Genomic DNA, 23,727 nt, shown 5'->3' on the forward strand with positions numbered 1-23,727 from the left:
TCTTTTAGTATAGTGTTATCTATATGTTCAAAAAGTTGGACTGAATGTATGGACTGAATGTTGGGTTTAAAATGTATGGTTTTTGAAAAAAATAAGAATAAAATATAGAGCGCATTTTGAGATTTTCTTAATAATATTTCTTTTTCTCCATGTAATTCGAAAATGATAAAGAGATACAGTAATGAAAGACAAAACAAAATTATAATCTAAAAAACCCTATATTTTTGTTTTTGATCTTTTATTCGTATCTCTTATCATTTTCGAGTTAAATGTAGAAAAAGGAAGATTTAAAAAAAATTTAAAGTGCGCTCTATAATTTCATCTTATTTTTTTCAAAAACTATTCATTTTAAACCCGTCCAAACTTTTTGAACATAGAAAGAACACTATAATAACAGGTATTGTGGAAGGAAACCGATGCATTTCAATTCTAGTAGATGAGGGGTTAAATATAATTCTCATTTTTCCTTAAAATACATTAGTCATCAATTTTTGTTACACCATATCTCGCTTAGTTTGAACGTAATCGACATTTAACAGTGCTCATTTTAAAGGTTTTTTCAACCTCCACAGAAGGTATTTTCAGCATTATACCCCTAAAATCGACAATTTCTCTGTTATTTTAAGTTGGACACACTGATTTGACCATGCACCAAAAAAAAATCTTTTTTTCACCTACCATAAATATCTCTTTTTGTGTTATAACTAGAAGATTTATGAAGAAACGAATCTGTTTGATTTTTCATAAGCTATAAAAATGTTTTATATACTTTTTTTCGTTATATGCATAATTTTAAAGGTATTCGCAAAAAACCATTCAGAAAGGTGACATTTTTCAATAAAAATGCAAATTTTCAATCACGAATAACTTAAAAAGTATTAAGTTTTCAAAAAAAAATATAGAACATTTTTGCTTAGAATTAGGTTCTCTAGTCACTTCCGTGGTTATCATGACCAAAAAATTTTCCGCCCCTGAGAAGGGGTGGGAACCACCCCCAAGACAAAAGCGCACATCGGCATATGATAGACTTTGAATTAGGAGATAAGTAGAGGCTACTCCCAAAATTCCATTAAAATCCATGCAGTAGGATGGAATTAAGAGCCAGAGCCAAATACCCTCAACGACTACACTAAATACAATGAAAGGTAAACTAATCAAAAAGATGCGTAAAACATATACGCTGTGAGCTCGTACGTAGAGGGGATATTTATAAATTCGTGAGCGCATGTAGTGACAAGTCTGTAAACGTTTACCGGAAATTTGACATAAATGTCAAAGTGATTAATTTTAAATTAAAATTAAAAACATTAATTATAAAAAATATTAGTTGATCAAAGCTGTGGTTTATATTTTTACCTTAAATATACTTACGTTTTAAATACTGAATTTGCCTTTTTAATGTTCTGTAATATGTAATTATAAATTAATCTTGGCGCCATCTACATGATAATTGTGAAATTATCCGAAGTAAGAAATTAATATTTCATCAATAGAACGTCAAAATGATTAGCAAAATCTTTAAAAAATCTATTACAATTTAATTACTTTTTAGCGTTATAAATATTAAGCGATAACAATTAAATAATAAATTTAAAAATTACTGGTGAAAGTTGAATTAGTAACCGCTAGGAGCGACACCAGCGAAGCTCAGAGCGTATACGCTGTGAGCTCGTACGTAGAGGGGATATTTACAAATTCGCGAGCGCCAGTAGTGGCAAGTCTGTAAACGTTTACCGGAAATTTGACATAAATGTCAAAGTGATTAATTTAAAATTAAAAGTAAAAACATTAATTATAAAAAATATTAGTTGGTCAGAGCTGTGGTATATATTTTTACCTTAAATATACTTACGTTTTAAATACTGAATTTAAGTTTTTTTAATGTTCCGTAATATCGTTGATTGAAATAAACGGTAATCTTAGCGCCATCTACACGATAATTGTGAAAGTGTCCGAAGTAAGAAATTCATATCTTATCGATAGAACGTCAAAATGATTAGCAAAATCTTAAAAAAATCGAGTACAATTTAATTAATTTTTTGCGTTGTAAATATAAAGCGATAACAATTAAATAATAAATTTAAAAATTACCGGTGAAAGTTGAATTAGTAATCCGCCAGGAGCGCCACCAGCGAAGCTCAGAGCCTATACGCTGTGAGCTCGTACGTAGAGGGGATATTTATAAATTCGTGAGCGCCAGTAGTGACAAGTCTGTAAACGTTTACCGGAAATTTGACATAAATGTCAAAGTGATTAATTTTAAATTAAAATTAAAAACATTAATTATAAAAAATATTAGTTGATCAAAGCTGTGGTTTATATTTTTACCTTATAAATATACTTACGTTTTAAATACTGAATTTGCGATTTTTAATGTTCTATAATATGTAACTATAAATTAATCTTGGCGCCATCTAAATGATAATTGTGAAAGTATCCGAAGTAAGAAATTAATATTTCATCAATAGCCGAACGTCAAAATGATTAGCAAAATCTTAAAAAAATCTATTACAATTTAATTTCTTTTTAGCGTTGTAAATATTAAGCGATAACAATTAAATAATAAATTTAAAAATTATCAGTGAAAGTTGAATTAGTAACCGCTAGGAGCGACACCAGCGAAGCTCAGAGCGTATACGCTGTGAGCTTCGCTGGTGTCGCTCCTGGCGGATTACTAATCAACTTTCACTGGTAATTTTTAAATTTAATATTTAATTGTTATCGCTTAATATTTACAACGCAAAAAAGTAATTAAATTATAATCGATTTTTTTAAGATTTTGCTAATCATTTTGACGTTCTATTGATAAAATATGAATTTCTTACTTCGGATACTTTCACAATTATCGTGTAGATGGCGGTAAGATTAATATATTAATTTATAATTAGATATTACGGAACATTAAAAAAACTTAAATTCACTATTTAAAACGTATTGTACATTTAAGGTAAAAATATATAACACAGCTTTGACAAACTAATACTTTTTATAATTAATGTTTTTAATTTTAATTCTAAATTAATCACTTTGACATTTATGTCAAATTTCCAGTAATTGTTTACAGACTTGTCAGCGTATACGCTGTGAGCTCGTACGTAGAGGGGATATTTACAAATTCGCAAACGCCAGTAGTGACAAGTTTGTAAACGTTTACTGGAAATTTGACATAAATGTCAAAGTGATTAATTTAAAATTAAAATTAAAAACATTAATTATAAACAATATTAGTTGGTCAAAGCTGTGGTATATATTTTTACCTTAAATATACTTACGTTTTAAATACAGAATTTAAGTTTTTTTAATGTTCCGTAATATCTAATTATAAATAATCTATTATAATCTTAGCGCCATCTACACGATTATTGTCAAAGTATCCGAAGTAAGAAATTGATATTTTATCAATAGAACGTCAAAATGATTAGAAAAATCTTAAAAAAATCGATTACAATTTAATTACTTTTTTGCGTTGTAAATATTAAGCGATAACAATTAAATAATAAATTTAAAAATTACCGGTAAAAGTTGAATTAGTGACCGCTAGGAGCGACACCAGCGAAGCTCAGAGCGTATAGCACTTATTTTCGAAAATACAAATTACATGATGTGGTGTGGCATGTCATACCTTGCCGAAAATATATTTTGTTGTACGTGTAAATTGTATCTGCTCCCAAACTGTTGCAGTTTTAATATTCAGTCGTGTGATGGATGACCGAAGTTAAGTTTAACGTTTGAGTTAAAGTTAAGATAACTCTCAGGAATAACGTGCCCATAACTATATAGGTAAAATTTGGTGTGATGTATCGCTCGCAGTTATGAGATAGTTATATCAGCAACGTTATATTAGAAAGAAGTTTTGAGGAACAAATTTTGAAGTAACCAAGATAACCTTATGTACAAATAGTACAAGTTGGAGTGAGCGCGAGAGATTGTTTCGAACATACCCGTCGTCGGCTACCGCCGATGACCGAACAGCAAACAGCTGTTTGGGTTCGTTGCTGTTTCTAAGTTGCTTTCAAACGGTAGATAGAAACAGGGTTGCCAGATTGGTGTATTTTCCCAAAATTTTGGGTTAATTTGAAAGCGTCTATTGAAATTTTTCTAAGCAGAAATTGTAATGGGATTTTTTGGGGGCGGAAAATTATGGATGATTTTAAGGGGTCATGGTAAATTAAATTTGCGAATGTACATAGAACTGTATATTATACTCCCATATAATCGAAGACGATAGGAACTATGAATTATTTCCATGGCCCTCGTTGATATTGTAGTATGAATTTTGGTTTACTGTTCTCTTCATTTGACTAATAATTTATTAAAATGCGGCAACAATTTAAATTTGGGGACTTTAGGGTAGTTGAGCTTCAATTTCAGGGAATTTCAGTTTCTAAGTGGGGGATTTATAAAATATCATCTGGCAACTCTGGATAGAAAGCTCAGTAGGTACTTAAAATAAAATTTCAACTTATATCGCTCGATTTGATTTTTGTATAATTTTTAAAATTGTATTACCCTTCTATTCTTAATTATTAAATTACTAGCTTTTAAATTCACTTGATTTCTGTCTAAAAACAAGTCAAAAGATGAACCTAACCTTGCATAACTACAAGTTATCTCATAACTTAAGGTTTAACGTCGCGTTATAAAGTGACCAGATAACTCAAGAACTGTCAAGAAATAATGCAAATAGTTAAGTTAAGTATGATACATCACACCAATTCGATGGTTATAACATAACTACAGGATAACTTTACGTTAACGATAACTTCGGTCATCCATCACAGGGCTGATTGTTTAGTTTTTGAGCTACGCTGACGTAACGTTTTCTTGCGGTATCAAGTACCGCATGTCAGAGTTTACGTTTCTATAGTAGTTAAAAGCAGTCCAGTATATTCTTTCGTTATTAGTATGGCAGCAAGTTCATCCAGTTGTGCTATCTTCACTATTTTACTATCATTGAGTTGCCAATACTTAAGTTTTTTTTGTAGGTAATTCAGGTTATAAAGGATTTTGTAAGAACATCCACCATTTTTTTAATATTATGCATGCGTTCATAATTTTTTTGAAAAAATAAAGTTTATTTTATTTGGAGCAGTATTTTATTCTACAGCAGTGTGAAGAATAATTCCGTAGTTGATGTAAAAACCAAATACAGTGATATAAGACACATTCATATTGAAAACAAAGTAGAATAGGCAACGGTATGACATACCGCATGTCAGAGTCTACGTCCTGAAATATCCATATCAGTAGTTAAGGGTTAAATGAAATCAATCCTGTCGCAAATTTCTCGGTAGAATTCAGTGGGATGTAGTTAAGAGGAAATCAATAGAAAGAAAATACCTCGATTAGTTTACCAATAACTTATCGGGGATACACTATTTATATTTTAAAATAACATACATATAAAATCGGGGTTTGGTACTAATTTTGAGAGTAAACTACGATGGTTAAGAGCGCAGATATAGTATGTCCACTTTTTGCTGATTTTAAGATAACATCATAAGAGTATTCAGTAGGAACTTATGCATGTTCTGCTTAATAGGGAACTTGCACTAAAAAATTTTTTTGCATAAAATTGTTAATTTATGTTTTAAAATGTTATATTCAAAATATTACGTCTTAACAATGAATAGTGTACGTACAACATATGGTCAAAGTTCCGCGCCTAAAATTTCCGTTTCAAACAACTTCAAAAGCGAGAGCTGGGGTCTGACGTCACAGGCTACTCGTATCGTTTGCCCATTCGGTGGGCTATTGCATTTAATGCAGTTTGCCCATAGATAAATAATATAGTTGAAATATCTTGTTTTGCTCTGTGGCAAAAATGATTTTTTCTGTGACAGGCAAAATATTAACATTTTATCTCTGTTGCCATATATCAAAAAGTTCTTTTTTATGAAATTACTTTTGTCGTTTCTTGTGTTGAAGAACAAAGAAGAAACAAGTAACTTAAAAATAAACAAAAATTTTAGTAATAAAAGTAAGAGTAACTAAAAAGTATTGGTGCTACTATAGTGTGCGGTCTACAGTCGGGTTTCTACTACAGCTTGCGGTCTACCGAGGGATGCGGTGTAAGTACAAGCTGAGATGATAAAGATATTAACTTGTAAAATTACAATATTGATTCTTCTTATTTATGCGTATTATTAACTTTGTAAAGAAGGATTTTGTTGGCTATGTACACGTTCTATCGGTACATCTGCTAATCACCATAATCTTTTCTCAGAAGGCTTTGAACACAATAATGAAAGGCTCCAGTAGGTACTAATAAACATTACAATAAAATATAATCTTTATTATAATGCAAATTACACCGTAATCTTTTCCAGGATATACGAAATCCTTCTATTAGAGGTAGGTAGATCAAACCCACGGGGTAAACCGTATACTATAATATAATGGTACCAAACTATTGTTATAAACGGTTTAAACATGCTTATTAATAACTCTTACTTATTTGCCTTGACACCTCGCATTTCTTCAATAGAATAGCTTTCACTACTTTTTATAAAAGTTGCCACCATGAAGACATCAACGGTAGGTAAGTTAGTCAGATTGAAAACCCTCTTTGAAAAACCCTCTTCCGTCATATTATGCGTTTTAAACTCTTTACAAAGTAGCACCCAACTTTATCAATTTCAGTTTAAAACTAAGCTCATTGGATGACTACTTATTACAATATATAAGATGAACATAAATAATACCTAGGAATTTTCCATTAAAGACGATTAAAATGTAATATACCCGTGATACCTACCCTAATCGCGTTGTTTTCGACTGCTAGGCCCGGTTGACCGTGGCCCGTGACGTCGAACCAATAGAAGGACGTTCAAGAGCCTCCTGAGATATTTGAATTTTATAGCATTTTCAAAGCATCGTAATTAGCGTACCGGTTAAAAATATTTGTTTTTTCGCATGCAAGCGTTTTAAGATCATGTTACCTTATGTTTTTTAATATAATTTTAATATTTAAAAATTTATGCAAGTTCCCTATTATTGTAAGTCCAGAATGATTGTAAATGGGTTAAACCACCTTGCCAGAATATAGTATTTCCCATTTGTACTAAAAACCGACTTACACAGATATATTATGTCCGTTGGAAGTGCACAAACATAGTATGTTTTGGACATACAATATTAGCAGGCCCGGCTCAAGACGAAATTTTCACCCGGGCAAGGATCCTTTGAGTTGCCCCCCCCCCTCCTAGTAAAAACCCCTATAAAAACAACAACAATCAGCTGGTTTTTAAGTTTGCAACACTTTTCGAGTAACTGCTCATTTTAAGACCTTTGACAGCCCCACTGTAAAAATGTTCGTGTTAAATCAACACAGCATGATATCACAGGATGTTAACACCTTTTGTGTGTGTCATATTGACACCGTCTGTGTGTAATTTGGACACCAACTGTGTGTTATATTGACACCGTATGTGCATATGACACACAGACGGTGTCAATTTGACACTCACAAAAAGTGTGATACCATATAAATGTAATTGGATAGTAAATCAACGCCATTTTGTTTTACATTTTACATAACCGTTGTATATTTTGCACAGTGTCAGTTAAAGAAACATAAGACTTTGGACACAGTTTGAACGTAAAGTATATTTACATTGTAATTAAAAATATTATATAAAGAACAATGAACAATAGCCTGGTGTCAATGATGTAAATTAGTCTGTTAGGCTTCTCTAAGTATTGCAAGTCTAGTTTACAAAGGCAACTTTACGAGTCTTTTTTTCAGCAAAGTCCTTAATGATGTTACTTAAATCAAGTCGTTGTAATACATCATATTCTATAGACATAAGTGCCAGTTCTACTAGCCGTTCTTGGGACATAGTGGATCTTAAGTGGTTTTTAATTAACTTAAGTCTAGAAAAGCTTCTTTCTCCAGATGCAACACTTACTGGAAGAGAAAGAAGAATTCTTCTTCTTCTTCAGGTGCCGTCCTCGTTCCGAAGTTTGGCTATCATCAAGGCTATGCGTATTTTTGATACCGTAGATCTAAATAATTGGCAGCTGCTGCACTTGTACCAATCTCTTAAATTCTTCAACCATGAATGTTTTCTTCTGCCAATGGATCTTTTACCTATTATTTTTCCCTGAATAATTAATTGTAGTAGCTGGTACTTTGGTCCCCTCATTATATGTCCCAAGTATTGCAGTTTGCGCTTTTTAATAGTAAGCGCAAGTTCTTTTTTTTTTCTGCATCCTTCGCAACACTTCCATGTTTGTCACTCTCTCTGTCCACGATATTCTCAGTATCCTGCGGTACATCCACATCTCGAATGCTTCTATTTTCCTTGTATCGATCTTTTTCAGTGTCCAAGCTTCCATTCCATAGAAAAGAACTGACATCACGTAACATCTCATCAGGCGAATTTTAAGATTTAAACTTAGCTCTCTTCCGCATAAAACTGTTTTCATTTTGGTAAAAGTAGCTCTAGCTTTTTCTATTCTGATCTTGATTTCTTCAGAGTTGTCGTTGTTTTCATTAATCACAGTTCCCAGGTAATTATATTTTCTAACACGCTCAATTCTTTGATCATGTACGGTTATGTCAGAAAAATTTTGTGGAGATTTCGACACCATCATTATTTTTGTTTTTTTGATGTTAAGTGATAAACCGAACTTTTCGCTGCACTCTACTATTCTGTTTATCAGTGTTTGGAGATCTTCCGGGGTTTCTGCTATTAATACTGTGTCATCAGCGTATCTCAAATTGTTTATTAAAGTGCCATTTATTTTAACTCCTATATCTTGGTCAGCAAGGGCTCTGTTTATAATATCTTCTGAATATAAGTTAAACAAGGTTGGTGAAAGTATGCATCCCTGCCTTACGCCTTTTTTGATCTCGAGTTCCTCGGTTGTTTCCCGTTCTACTCTAAGAATTCTTAGAGCTACACAAACGTTTGGAAAGTTCTCACTTAAAGAATGTGATGAAATAAATTTCAAAATGTCCTTTGGTTTATCTCTACAATCGTCGGGTAGAACTGTTTTCAGCACTAAGAGTTCCTGATACATCTGGTGTCCTTCAACATCACGGTGCTCTCCATCAGTTAGAGATATCTGCAGGTCTGCACATTTAGTCATTAGAGTATTGATGTCTTCTCTTTTCAGTTTGTAAAGCAATCCAAACGTGTCATTGTGGGTGGATAACTGAGAAAATCTCTATTCAAGTGATGCGATTGTTGTGTCCAAAATGTAGAGGTAAAATTTACTTCTGAAGTTTTTTTTTGGATCCACAACTGCTTCATCTCGTACCTCATAATCAAATTGGCGCTCGACTCTCTTTGGTCGAACTTGTTGTTCAGAATCAGAAGGGAAGGATGGTTCAACTTCAAGGCTTTCTGCTACTTCTCGGGCATCAACAAGCATTTCTTCAAACCCCTTGTCACTTCTTATTTCTTTAAAGTAGGACTTTACAGAAGCTATCAGTTCCATAGCGGCTGCAGTATCAAAATCTTCTTGTTATAGCAGTTTACTGATCACATTTATCCTCGAGAGAATTGTATTCCAAACCACCAGACAGCAAATAAATTGGAAGTTTTTCAGCTTCTTAGCCAGACCTAAGGCTGTACTTTTAGCATAAGCATCACCTGATGGATCAGTGGATAATTCAAGAAGTGCATCATAGATTTCACCAGCTTGGTAACATACAGGTCCGATCGCGTCAATGCGACTTTCCCATCTTGTGTCGCTGAGTGGTTTCACAGTCAGAGCAGATAATGTTTTTTTAGAACTGTCCATTTGTCGCAGACAAATAGTTATACATTTCTTGTAAACCCATGAAAAAGTTTACAGCATCGGAACAAGACAACGCTGAGTCATTGACGACCAGGTTAAGAGTGTGTGCGCTACTAGGGACAAAAAACGCGCGAGGATTGATGTCCAAAATTCTTTTTTGAACCCCAGCGTTTTCCCCTATCATATTTGATCCATTACCGTACCCTTGCCCTCGCATGTTCCCTATTGGCAGGTTTATTTCGTTCAGTTTGGACAAGAGAACGTCAGTAAGTGCTTCACCTGTTGAAGACTCAATCGGTATAAAGCACAAAAAACGTTCTTTTACCTCTGGGTATTTTCCTTCGTCACATAGCACATAATGCAATACCAAAGTCATCTGCTCCGTTCGGCTTACGTCTGGTGTGCAATCTAAAATTACCGAATAGTACTTAGACTTTTGCACCTCGCTCAGAATCTGGTCACGAATCAACGAGCCTAACAGTTCTATAATCTCATTTTGGATATTTTTCCCTAAATAGTGAACATAGGATTCCTTGCATGTAATTTTCCTCATGTGTTCTGCGATCATAGGATCAAATTGTCCAACAAACTCAACAAGTTTTAAGAAGTTTCCATTTTCTCTAACGTACAGTTGGTCTGACGATCCCCGAAAAGCTAAGTTCTGCGGAGCCAAGAAATTGTATAAAAATGATTATACGTTTTAGTACCTCTTGCCATGGTCCCACTTCAGCCTGAATCATTTTTTGATGTTCTGCATCGATGGTTTTTCCCATTTCCAACCTCAAGGAACATTCCTTCCAAGACTGAAAAGAAGAACGAGAGGTTCCGAAGGTCCTTTGCGATATTTATAATTTTTCGGCTTACTTAAGTTACCTACCGATTGGTTTGCCATTAAAACTATCTAGTATTTGGTGTATAGCCATCGTTGTTATTATTAAAAATGTAATTTGATTAACCCCATTATTTCCAAAGTAAAAGTGTCCAAGATAAGTAAAAGGAAAATGCACCACACGTTGTTTGTTCAGAGCTGTGGATCACCAACTTAGTGGATCGCCCGCTGTTGGTGGTCGACAAAGCTGAGGAGCCGCGAATGCAAGGGCGCCTCCGGCATCCCTTTAGAAGCAATTTTGACAGTGCCATTTTCTGCAGATTCTCAGATTTATTACAAACGAAAACTTTCAGTTTTTAATTTTACTATTTATGACTCATTTGATCAAAGTGGTCACTGCTATGTGTGGGATGAAACCCAGGGTTCCAAAGGTGCCTCAGAGATAAATGCCTTTTAAAATACCTGTATAGTTTGCCAGAAACCGTTGAACATGTAGCCACTTTCTCAGACACATGTGGTGGGCAAAATCGCAACCAGTTTGTTTGTGTTTCGATGCTATACGCTGTTGCAAAAATTGACAATCTTAAAACGATCGACCTAAAATTTATGGAATCTGGCCATTCTTATTTGGAAGCTGACTCAGTTCATGCAACAATTGAGCATGCTCGTAAGCACAAAAAGATATTCACGACCGAAGAATGGGCACTTTTGATTAGCATGGCAAGACACAAACCAAAACCCTACGAAGTACATAGACTGAACTATTCAGATTTTTATGACCTGCAGAATCTTCCTTCCCTTATAATGCAAAATAAGAAAACAAATACGTTAGGTGATGCAATAAAATGGCTCCAGGTTAAGTGGTTCCGATTCGAAAAAACAAGGCCATTTGTTATTCAATATAAATATTCATTGACTAATGAACATTTTTAAGAGTTTGATGTTGTACAAAATAAAAGACGTAAGTACTAAACAAATTACACAAGTTGCATGGACAGATATGTCCAGCTAAAACCCAAATATTAAAATAGACTTTTCATATCTGAGGCAAAAAAGAAAGACTTGTATTTACTAAATTGTATTTACTAAATAAGGAGATCATACCAACAGTTTATAAAACGTATTTTGAAAGTCTTCCGACATCAAGAAAAACAAAAGATCTTGTACCTTGGCGGACCCCTGAAGATGAAGAAGATGATTCTGAATAAAATATATTGCTTTTGTGTTTTACTGTTTTGTTCCCACTTCTTGTTTTAACAAATAAAGCATAAAATAAAGAGAACTTTAACAAACTCATTATTTTACTAATCTAGGTTGCACGTTGTATGTCCAAACAGTAAGAACCCTTATGTTGTACGTCCATACACATTTTCAAAAAAATATTTTTTAACCCAATAATACATAATATTTTAAAAAATATCTACATTAAGCTAATAATGATACCCGAACTTATTACCCAAACATTATGATATATCGCCAGTATCAAACAAAAAGTAACGCGAAAACTTCAAAACGTTCTCCTAAACAATTAAGGTATTTGGACATACTATATCTGCGCTCTTAACCGTCGACTAAATGTACGACCATTGTGTACCATGTCGGGATAGTATCATGCAGTTTTTTTCCTGGTTTTTTCCTCGTGATTTAGTATGGGATCCATAATACAAATCACATACTATGCTTTTTCCTGATGGATATTCTTAAGTTAAAGTTGATTTCATATAATCGAATAAACTATCTTCCAATAAAGTCGTCCCAGGAACGCAACTCCGATAAATATCGGCAATAGCATTTTAAAGTCACCTACTTTAAAATAAGTATATAATATAAATCTGAATTATCAATATGAATGACTCAGATAAAATTAAATTATTACAAGACTTTTTTTACCAAACAACAAAAACAAAATTTGTTTAATTTATTAATGTTGTGTTTATTTTATAACGATTTCCGAAATGGAAATCGAAATGTCAAATAAACTTAATTTCAAAGTAAAATTGTGTTTTTTTAAACGAAAATAGTAAATTATTTTAATAACATAAATAAATTAGAGTAAAACAAAGAAATATTGTTAATTTGTTTTATTTTCCTTATAGTCTAGGGCGCATCTGTTTTGAGATGGACGTTGAGGGGTGACTCAAATTTTTTTGCAGAAATTGCTTGAAAATAACTCAAATAATAATATTGTGAGTTATCCTCCCACTCAAAATGGTCCGGAACATTGTTTAAATAATCAAAATGTCAAAATATGAAGGAAAAATTCGATTTTTTTATTGGTTTTTTAGATTATAACTTTAAAAGTATTCATTTCTGAGAAAAGTTGTACTGACATAAAAGTTGCGTAATTAAATTTGCTACTGTCTAGAATTGGTTAAAGATTTAAAAAATAGTCAGCCTTGTTGAAAAATAGCAATAATTGCGAAAAAAAACCATACAAATACAAGTATTCGCCTTTTACGTTTTTCAACCATTTATGCTACACTTAGGACCTTCATATTTTACCCCGAAAAACTTTATGATCTAGTAAAACAACACTGTAAATTTCATTAAGATCGGTTTAATAGATTTTGCAAAATAAATTTTGCAATCCAGCTTTCGCAACAAAAATTCATTTTTTCTTAATGTTGCAGGATTTAAAATAAAGCAGATAGCAAGTTGAATTGTTTTTTGCTTATAGAAGTGTACTTTAACTTTCATCTACAATTTTCAAAATTAAAATCGATTAATTACCACGGCGTCAGGAATTTTTTTAAATAAACATTAATTGTTGGTGCTACGCGCAAGACAGCGGTGTTCGATTCACACAAGTTGATTTCCACCAAAATTTCTTCCAATCTTTATCTAATATATTATTTTCTTACTCTATATTTTGTTGTATTTTAATATTTTAATTTCACAAAAATCAAACTAATTTTATTATTGTTTATGAAATATTGTTTAAACAATTGCATATGTTTAAAAATAATAAACTTTTATTCTCTAAGTTAAAATATATGAACAAAGAAAGTTTTTGCTAAAAAAAGTGTTATTTAAAAGGATAGATAGAGTATGTGTTTTTATTTTGCAATAAACAAATTTATTTATTTATATCGAAATGTAATAAAATGTATCAATCATTATCAAAGGTCATTGGAATGCCCAATCAGAGCAAACTATCCGCTGTCCTGCGCGTAGCACCAATAATTAATGTTTATTTAAAAAATTCTTGACGCCGTAGTAGTTAATCGATTTTAGTTTTGCGAATTGCAAGTGAAAGAGGTACAGTACACTCCTATAAGCAAAAAAAAATTCAGCTTGCTATCTGCTTTATTTTAAGTCCTGTAACATTTTGAAAAAATGAATTTTTTTTGCGAAAGCTGGATTGCAAAATTTATTTTGCAAAATCTATTGAACCCATCTTAATTAAATTTAGAGTATTGTTTTACTGTACCATAAAGTTTTTCTGGGTGAAATATGAAGGTCCTAAGTGTAGCATAAATGGTTGAAAAACGTAAAATGCGAATACTTGTTTTTGTATGGTTTTTTCGCAATTATTGCTATTTTACAACAAAAGTGACTATTTTTTAAATTTTTAACCACTTCTATATTGTAGGAAATTTAATTATGCAACTTTTATGTCAGTACAACTTTTCTCGGAAATGAATACTTTTAAAGTTATAATCAAAAAACGAAGAAAAAAATCGAATTTTTCCTTCATTTTTTGACATTTTGATTATTTAAACAATGTTCCGGACCTTTTTGAGAGGGAGGATAACTCAAATATTATTATTTGAGTTATTTTCAAGCAATTTATACAAAAAAATTTGAGTCACCTCTCAACGTCCAAATGCACTAATATTTTGATGTTTTGCAGAATTGCGTGGATGTTAATTAAACACCGAAGTACTTCTAGTCAGTTTTATTTTAAAAGAAAACTCAATAATTCTACAAATAACTTAAACATCAAAATCAACATTTATTTTTCTTTGACATCTTGTTTTTGCTTACAGTTGACATCTGACACTTATATAACATTGTTTCCAACTACATCATACAATAACAAAAATCCCCTAGATTTGCCGTTGCTTATTTTTACTGGGTATTCAACACCCCCCCCTCAACGGTAAATCTCCTAGATCTAAATTAATTTTTTATTCTAAACCTAGCAACTCTCTAAATTTTTTAAACAGAGTTAAACCTAATGGTTTTGTACATATGTCAGCCTGTTGGTCACTTGTATTAAGATATTTTAATACAACAATATTTTCCTTAATTTTATCTCGTACAAAATGAAATCTAATATCAACATGTTTTAGTCTCTTATGGAATTCCGGATTTCTACTAACCCTTATGGCGCTTTGATTGTCTGCATGAATTAGAACCGCTACATAATCAGGTTTTATTTTTAAATCATACATTAAGTATCTTAGCCAACATGCTTCACTCACACATACACTTAGTGCAACATATTCAGCTTCAGTAGAGGACAAACTGACTGTAGACTGTTTCCGTGATGCCCATGACACCGTGCAATTAAAAACTTTGAATACATATCCTGATGTAGATTTTCTATCAGTACGGTCACCTGCCCAATCTGAATCTGAGTACCCTACTATCAAATTTTCCTGTTTATATTTATGTTTATAGTATATCAAACTCATAGTAACTGTGCTTTGAATATATCTCAATACTCTTTTTATTGCTACCCACAAATCGTTACTTGCACATGTTTGATACCTGCTTAATATACCTATAGCTATACACAAATCTGGTCTTGAGCATAACATTGCATACATCAAACATCCTATAGCAACTCTACATTTCTTTTCTATCTCTATGCTCTCAGATTTTTTTCGTTTGAGAAAATCGTGGTGAAAATTATTATCCATTGGTGTTGTTGATGGTTTGCAGCTTGACATGTCAAATTTCTTCAAAACATTTTTTAAGTAAACAGTTTGATTAATTTTTATTTTGCCTTCAGACAAACTTTGAGTTATGCACATACCCAAAAAATGTTTTATTTGACCTAAGTCGTTCATTTTGAAGTTTTTGTTTAAAATGTATTTTATTTTCTCAACTTCTTGATCATTTGTACCTGCCAACAGCAAATCATCAACATACAGTAAATATGTATATCCTACCTTTTTCATTTACTTTAATATAAAGACAATATTCATATTCAGATCTTGAAAAACTCAAATTTTGCATCAAATTATGAAATTTGTCATTCCAATTTTTAGGTGAACTTTTCAAACCATATAAGGATTTTCTTAATTTGCAAATAGTGCCCTCTTTTTCTTTAAATCCCTTTGGGAGTGAAATAAAAACATTTTCTTTAATATCCCCATTTAGAAATGCACTACAAACATCTACTTGATGAATTTTCATATCAAAAGTATTACACATGGCTAAGAAAATCCTTATTGATGGTAATTTTGCTACTGGACTATAAATATCATTAAAAAACATACCAATTTGTTGAAAACCTCTAGCTACCAAACGAGCTTTATATTTCACTACTTTACCATTTTCATTTTTCTTTTTCTTGAACACCCACTTGCACTCAATGACTTTTTGACCATCACTACTTTGCACAAACTCCCATGTTTCATTTTCTAGCAACGCATTTATTTCTGATTGCATAGCTTTCTTCCAATTTTTACACTCACTACTGGCCACTGCATCATCATACGTCTGGGGTTCTTCATCATCACTAAAAGTCAACAAACTCATTTCGTCATCATCCAGAACATAATCATCATATCTTGAGGGTCTTTTTATATGTCTTCTCAGGTCATATCCATGCTCCTGCTCTATTTCATTCACATCTTCAACACTGCTATCAGTTTCGAGGTCACTCTCACTGCTTTCTTCTCTATTATTTTGAGGTTCTTCTGCTTCACTGTCATCTTCTTCTGACTTTATCTCCTCACATATCATCTGTATGTTTTTATTCATGTCTGTCTCCCCATTTTTTATTTCTATGGTTTTCTCGGGCAAAAATATGACATCTCGATGAATTTCAACTTCATTTTTGTCTGGGACAAATATTTTGTAACCTTTTACATCCTCACTGTAGCCAATAAAGAAACCAAACATATTTTTTGCATCCCATTTTAATCTCTTCTCTTTTGGGACATGCACTGATACTCTAGAACCAAAACTCTTGAGTGTAGAAATATTATTGACTTTCTTTTTGTACCATAATTCATAAGGTGTCACATTTTTTATGCTACTAGGGCCTGTTCGGTTTAAAACATACACTGCTGTATGTATGGCCTCTGCCCACAAGTTTTTATTCAACTTTTGCCCTTGTATCATAGTTCGGGCTGATTCAACTAGGGTTCTATTTTCCCTCTCAGCCCTACCATTCTGCTGAGGCGTATACACTACTGATCTCTGATGTTTTATGCCTTGATAGTCAAGCATCTCCTTTATTTCTTGGTTCATAAACTCTAAACCGTTATCTGATCGTAAAGTTTTCATCTTGCAGCCTGTCTCTCTCTCGGCTAATGATATAAAATTTTTAAGGTGTTTCTTAACTTCTGATTTATTTTTCATGAAATACGCGTACCTATAATTTGTATAGTCATCCTTTAACAACAGGAAATACCTATTTCCCCCTAAAGACTCTTCTTCCATAGGGCCACATACGTCTGTATGCACTAATTGTAATGGCTCACTTGCTCTTGATTCACTTAACTTGAATGGTATTCTGTGTTGTTTACCTGTTAAACACTGTTCACACACGAATTTTTCGTCTATAAAATCAATGTTATTTTGCCTTAAAAAGTTTCTCACATATGTAGTATTTTGATGTGCTAGTCTGCAGTGCCAAACTCTCAAACTTTCTGTTGTTTTTGCAGAATTACACTCTGATAAAAATACATCTACTAAACAGCTGTTTTCTTGAACTTGACCGTCAGACAAGTTTTCGTTAGGGGTGCGTTCCGAAATTAAAATATTTGCAAAGGTTTCAGTGTTTTGTTCTTGTGAGAATAACATTTTGTATAATTTGTTATCCCGTGTTGCCAATGCTCTTATTTCTCCTTTGTCATTATAAAATTCACATTTTTCATTGTTTGAAAACATCTTATAACCTTTATCTAAGGCACATCCAGCTGAGAATAAATTAAATTGTAAATCTGGCACAAATAATACATCTGACAGGGTTGACTTTATAAATTTCTTACCATTAAATGCCCATAGAGTTATTTTTCCAATACCTTTAACTGGTAATTTTTCTCCATTTCCGACTTTTACTTGTTTTTTATAGCTTATCTCTATCAATTCTTCAAACAGATCTTGATTCCAGCACATATGTTCGCTAGCTCCTGTGTCCAAGCACCATTCATTTTTATTTTTCTTACTCCCAGTATATACCATGAATGCATTACTGTCAATTTTATTTTCTTCTCTGCTTGTCTGTTGTTTTTCATTTTTATTTTTATTAAACCAACACTCTTGTAAGTTGTGTCCTCGTCTTTTACATTGACTGCATACTTTTATGTCTTTCTGGCTATTATTATCTCTCTCTTTCTTCTTGAAAAAGCAATTTTTCGCAATATGGCCACCTCTGCCACAAAAATGGCACTTTAATCTGGTTTTCTTTTGCCCTTTAAATTCTCTGCTTGTATCACTTTTCATCGCCAATGCTGTGCTGCCCTGTGCTGACTTACTTCTTTCTTCTTCGATAAGTAGTCTTGATGTAAGTTCATCTAGGGTTTGTTTATCAGATGGTACGGATTCCCATGCGGATCGAAAATGCTTATATTCCTCTGGCAATGCCATAAGTATTTTTGTCATGATCATTTTATCGGACAGCTCTTCACCAGCTTGCTTTAGCTTATTTTTTATCTCTTCAAGCTGTGATATGAATGAGGCAACATTTTTACCTGATGAAAACTCCAAGAGAAAAAACTTTTGTTGCATTAAATGAATGCTCACCTCTGACTCTTTGTCGTAGACAGACTTCAACTTTGTCCACATATCTTTCGAGGTCTCACAGGATAAAATGTGTGTCATAGGGCCTTGCTCTATTCTGGTTACTATAAATTCTTGTGCTTTTGAATCACCAGCATCCCATTTCTTTTGGTCATCTCCAGTAGTGCTCGGTCTCACAGACTTTCCTATTACTATGTCATAATAACCACGGCTTTTTAGCACTACCCTTGTTTGAAATTTCCAGGCTACCCAGTTGTCACCACCACTAAGTTTCAACGCAGCCGATGAATTTTCCATTTTTCGGATTTATGTTTTTCTTTTTTTTTATGTATATATACTCGAGCTTCTTTTTCACCTTTTTTTCAGCTTTTCTTTTTTTTATTTTCGTTGGCCGCGGCAAACTACCGACACAGGCTCTTCAACACTGACTTTTTTTACTGGCGAAATACTCACGAAACAAGTGATCTGGGCCCATAACCTGATGTTTTGCAGAATTGCGTGGATGTTAATTAAACACCGAAGTACTTCTAGTCAGTTTTATTTTAAAAGAAAACTCAATAATTCTACAAATAACTTAAACATCAAAATCAACATTTATTTTTCTTTGACATCTTGTTTTTGCTTACAGTTGACATCTGACACTTATATAACATTGTTTCCAACTACATCATACAATAACAAAAATCCCCTAGATTTGCCGTTGCTTATTTTTACTGGGTATTCAACATATTTTTACAGATGCGCCCTGGTCTATTATGAATATAAATATGGACTCAAATCAAATTATGACTATATCGTCTAGCCTATTTATTATATTACCATACCATAAAAATTTGTTTACAACTTTGTATAAGTAGTGCACGTAGATAAGGATGTTTACTGATAATTATTGTTAACAAAAGAATTTGAAAAAATACTATAAAACAAAAAATCTGAAGTATTCTATGCATTTGTGGTTGTAAGATTAAAATTGTAGTTTCTAGGTAGGTCATAGTCTATTTTAGTCGATGTAATCGAGTGTTTGCTTTAACAATAAGTGCGCTAGAGGTGAGTTTTTGTATTTTTTTAACAGTTTCTATAAAAATACCATTTAATAAAAAAAAATAAAAAGAGTGTGTGTATTTTGTACGCACGTAGACATTATACGTCTATTATTATGACTTCAACGAAATAAATATATTTTAAACAGTTTAATTGTATTTTTATTTAAATATTAAACTAATTTTAATACTTAAAATAATACCAAAAATTAAAAATAACGTTAATACGTCATTTTTTATGAACTGTAGTCTCCATACAATTACTTTTCCCTTGATGAATCGTAGAAAATCTAAAAAACGTCAGATTTTCTACACAAATTTTTAATTTTCTTACAAGTACTAACTATCCTATTCCCAATGAAGACAAATCCAAAGACACAAAAATTATAATAAATATATTTACTAAAAACACCAATATACACTAATCACAAAAAGTATCGCATAATTTTTGAAAGAGGAAACAAGTTTAAAAATAATTTTTTAATTTTTTTCACAATGTTATAATACTCGTCTATCGTCTTCTTTAGGTGTCTACAAACTCATAACATTTCAAGTTGAAGCGTGTTTTTGCAGAAAAAAAAACAGTAAACAAAACGTTGTTAAAGCAGACTACATATTTATTTTGTACATTTGTGTTTGAGAAGTTGAGCTGTGCACTATGTCTGCTTGAGTTTTCAATGAGGAGGTGCATTCCTTGAATAAAATGAGTAATTTAACGTCAGAATAAGCAGCCCAAATTGTAGCTTTTATTGGAGATGGACGATTGCAGCAATATGTTGCTGGATTTATGGGAATCCACTAATCCAGCTTTTCAAGTGCTTTAAGAAGGTATAGAGGAAGTGAAGAATACACAAGAAGACCAGTTCTAGGACTTCCCAAGTGCACGAACCCTGCAGATGAACGTTATTTACATCTGCAGACTTTGCGTACACATCATGTTACAGCTAGACAACTGCAAAATGATCTTTCCACAGCCCGTAATGTTCGAATAAGTGCCAGTTGGTTTAGAAACAGATTAAGAGAATTTGGAATCAGAGCCAGAATGCTTGCTACTGCTCCACTGTTAACGAGGGTACACCGTATAGCACGTTTAAATTCTGCAACAGAACATGTCGATTGGGATATTAACGACTTTACTAATATTCTTTTTACTGATGAGTCAAGATTTGCACTTTGTGGATCCGTCAGATACTTTGCATTGTCGGATCCACAAAGTGCAAATCTTGACTTATCAATAAAAATAATATTAGCCCAGTCGTTAATATCTCAATCGACATGTCCTGGTGTAAAACTTAACGTGCCATACGATGTACCCTCGTTAACAGTGAAGCAGTAGCAAGCATTCTGGCTCTGATTTCAAATTCTCTTAATCTGTTTCTAACCGAATTGGCACTTATAGCCCAATAAATGACCGTTTTGGAGTGTAATTTTCAGGGGCAACTCCGAATTGCATGAAAATTTGGATTTAGGTTCTATTTACCCTCCATTTCAAAGTTGAATTTGTCCCATTGGTTGCTTTTACTTGGGGGGTGACAGTCACCCCTTCTTAGGGGGTGAAAAACGCGTGTTTAAAATAAGCCCGGAAATGGATAAATTGACCGATTATCAGCAACTTTAGTTCTATAAAGTTTTTTACGTAAGTCAATACTTTTCGCGTTATTCGCAATTGAAAATGTTGATTTTTCGACAAAAAAACTACGTTTTCAGACCGTTTTTCGCAAATAACTCCAAAAGTAAATATTTTATCGAAAAAAATATTCTAAGCACAAGTGTAGCTTATAAAAAAAAAAATGGTGTATCAGTAAAATGTATAAATTGAGAAAAAGAAAGTAGCTCATGAAAAATACCTTATTCGTCTAATTCCAAATCGAATAAGTCAACGCGACATCACCGAAAAATTACGCACTTTTCGGGAAAAGCTTATTAACATTTTTAAAGCACCTAAAAAAAGATTTATATTTGTTTTTTACAAAAGTTTCTAGCACCAAAAATAAACGAGTTACACTGAAAAAAAAGTTGGCCCCTTTTTTTGGTAAAAAAAATTGTGAAATCCTCCCTCTATTTAGCACCCTAAATAAAATTAATCGTTACCGCTTTACCATTTATTTTAACTGTATGTATATTGTTTATATGATCTGTAAGTTTGATTGTCTTGAAGTGATTATTTAAAAAAAAATTGGTTTTATAGTAAAACAAAATTTTCTAAAAATTTTTGAAAAATTTCCTTTTTTCAAAATAACTTAAAAAGTATTAGTGATAAGAAAAATCTTAAAGAGTAAAAAAATATAGGTTTTGTTATTATAAATATGTTAGTTTCATTTTGTTTTTCCGCAAGACAAAAATTGGTTAAGATATGGCTGTTCAAAATTTGCATACACTCGTGATTAGTGACCCGTTCAAGTTTTTTTAACTATAACCCTTTCAGAAATAAGCACTTTAAACCAGTGAGACTGACAGATCATATAAAAAATAGATAGGTAAGTACATTGTTTGTAAAGCGGTAGCGATTAATTTCATTTGAGGAGCTAAACACGGGGAGATTTGCATGGTTTGTTTACAAAAAAAAAAGAGGTCCAACTTTATTTTGAGCGTAACTCGCTTATTTTTAATACTAGAAACTTTTATTAACAATTCTAATAAAGCTTTTTATAAACACTTTAAAAAAGTTTAAATAGGTTTTTCCCGAAAAGTGCTTAATTTTTCGGTGATTTCACCTTGAAATATTCGATTTGGAATTAGACGCACAAGAACGTATTTTTCATGAGCTACAACTTTGTTTTTACTCGATTGATAGACTTTACTGATACACATTTTTTTTTTTCAGTTTTTTATAAGCTACACTTTTGCTAAGGATATTTTTTTCGATCAACTATTTACTTTTTGAGTTATTTGCGAAAAACCGTCCAAAAACGTATGTTTTTTTGTCGAAAAATAAACATTTTCAATCGAAAATAACTCGAAAAGTATCGACTTACATAGAAAACTCTATAGAACAAAAGTTATCTAAAATCAGTCAATTTATCCATTTCCGGTCTTATCTTGAACGTATGTTTTTTTCACCCCTGAGAAGGGGTGACTGTCACCCCCAAGTAAAAGCAACCAACGGCACAATTTCAACTTTGAAGTGGAGGGTAAGTAGAACCTATATCCAAATTTTTGCCCTTGAACACGCTTGAACTTGAAATGTTATGGGTTTGTATACACATAAAGAAGACGATAGACGAGTATTATAACATTCTACTAACAATTATTTTTAAACTTTTTTTCTGTTTCAAAAATTATGCGATACATTTTTAACTCAAAATGAAATTAACAAAAATTTGAAAAATTCGGATTTGTTTAAATCATATTTTTTATTTAAAAATATGCATTCTGAATCGGTCAAAATTTTTGAGGTCATTACTAAATTCTAGAAAGGGATTTCTATAAATTTTAATTTTTGTGGAAATGGCGAAGTTTTTAAACGAAGTGTTTTTAAGAAAATGTTTTATTTTTCAAATTGAAGAGTCTCAGATGCAGAATCCACCAAAAATGGTAAATAGTTATTTAAAACTGAGACTATTCGTTTTGAAAGTTTTTTCTGGTACATCCTTAATCTGCGACTTTTTCAATTAATAAGACCGCAGACGATGAATATAGAATTTGTTAAGAGATGTCGCTGTATCGCGTCCTAATGGGGATTTTGAATTATCTTTCAGATTCCCTTTAAATTGATGGTCCAGCTGTTTAGCCCAGTAAATGAACGGGAAATTCGGGGATACCGTGTAATTTTCAGGGGCAACTCCGAATTGCATGAAAATTTGGATTTAGGTTCTACTTACCCTCCACTTCAAAGTTGAAATTGTGCCGTTGGTTTCTTTTACTTGGGGGGTGACAGTCGCCCCTTCTCAGGGGTGAAAAAAACATACGTTCAAGATAAGACCGGAAATGGATAAATTGACTGATTTTAAGCAACTTTTGTTCTATAGAGTTTTTTACTTAAGTCAATACTTTTCAAGTTATTTTCCATTGAAAATGTTGATTTTTCGACAAAAAAAACTATGTTTTCAGACGGTTTTTCGCAAATAACTCAAAAAGTAAATATTTTATCGAAAAAAATATCCTTAGCAAAAATGTAGCTTAAACAACCCAAAAAACATGGTGTATCACTGTATCAGTAAAGTCTATCAATCAAATAAAAACAAA

At 32.3% G+C, this 23,727-nt stretch overlaps 1 protein-coding gene across 2 annotated transcripts in view; it reads left to right on the forward strand.

The window, feature by feature from the left end:
- LOC126890556 (1-acyl-sn-glycerol-3-phosphate acyltransferase alpha) overlaps positions 1–23,727 on the forward strand; it is a 98,716-nt gene that overhangs the window by 16,050 nt on the left and 58,939 nt on the right. Inside the window, exon 1 of one of the 2 annotated variants that reach the window (XM_050659583.1) lies at positions 19,386–19,549. The exons of the other annotated variant lie outside the window; for it this stretch is intronic. The gene's annotated coding sequence lies outside the window, so the exon portion shown is untranslated. Of the gene's footprint in view, positions 1–19,385; positions 19,550–23,727 lie in introns of those variants that run through there. 2 annotated transcript variants of the gene reach the window in all.

The sequence above is a fragment of the Diabrotica virgifera genome, chromosome 8, assembly GCF_917563875.1.
Source record: "Diabrotica virgifera virgifera chromosome 8, PGI_DIABVI_V3a".
Classification (NCBI taxonomy): domain Eukaryota; kingdom Metazoa; phylum Arthropoda; class Insecta; order Coleoptera; family Chrysomelidae; genus Diabrotica; species Diabrotica virgifera.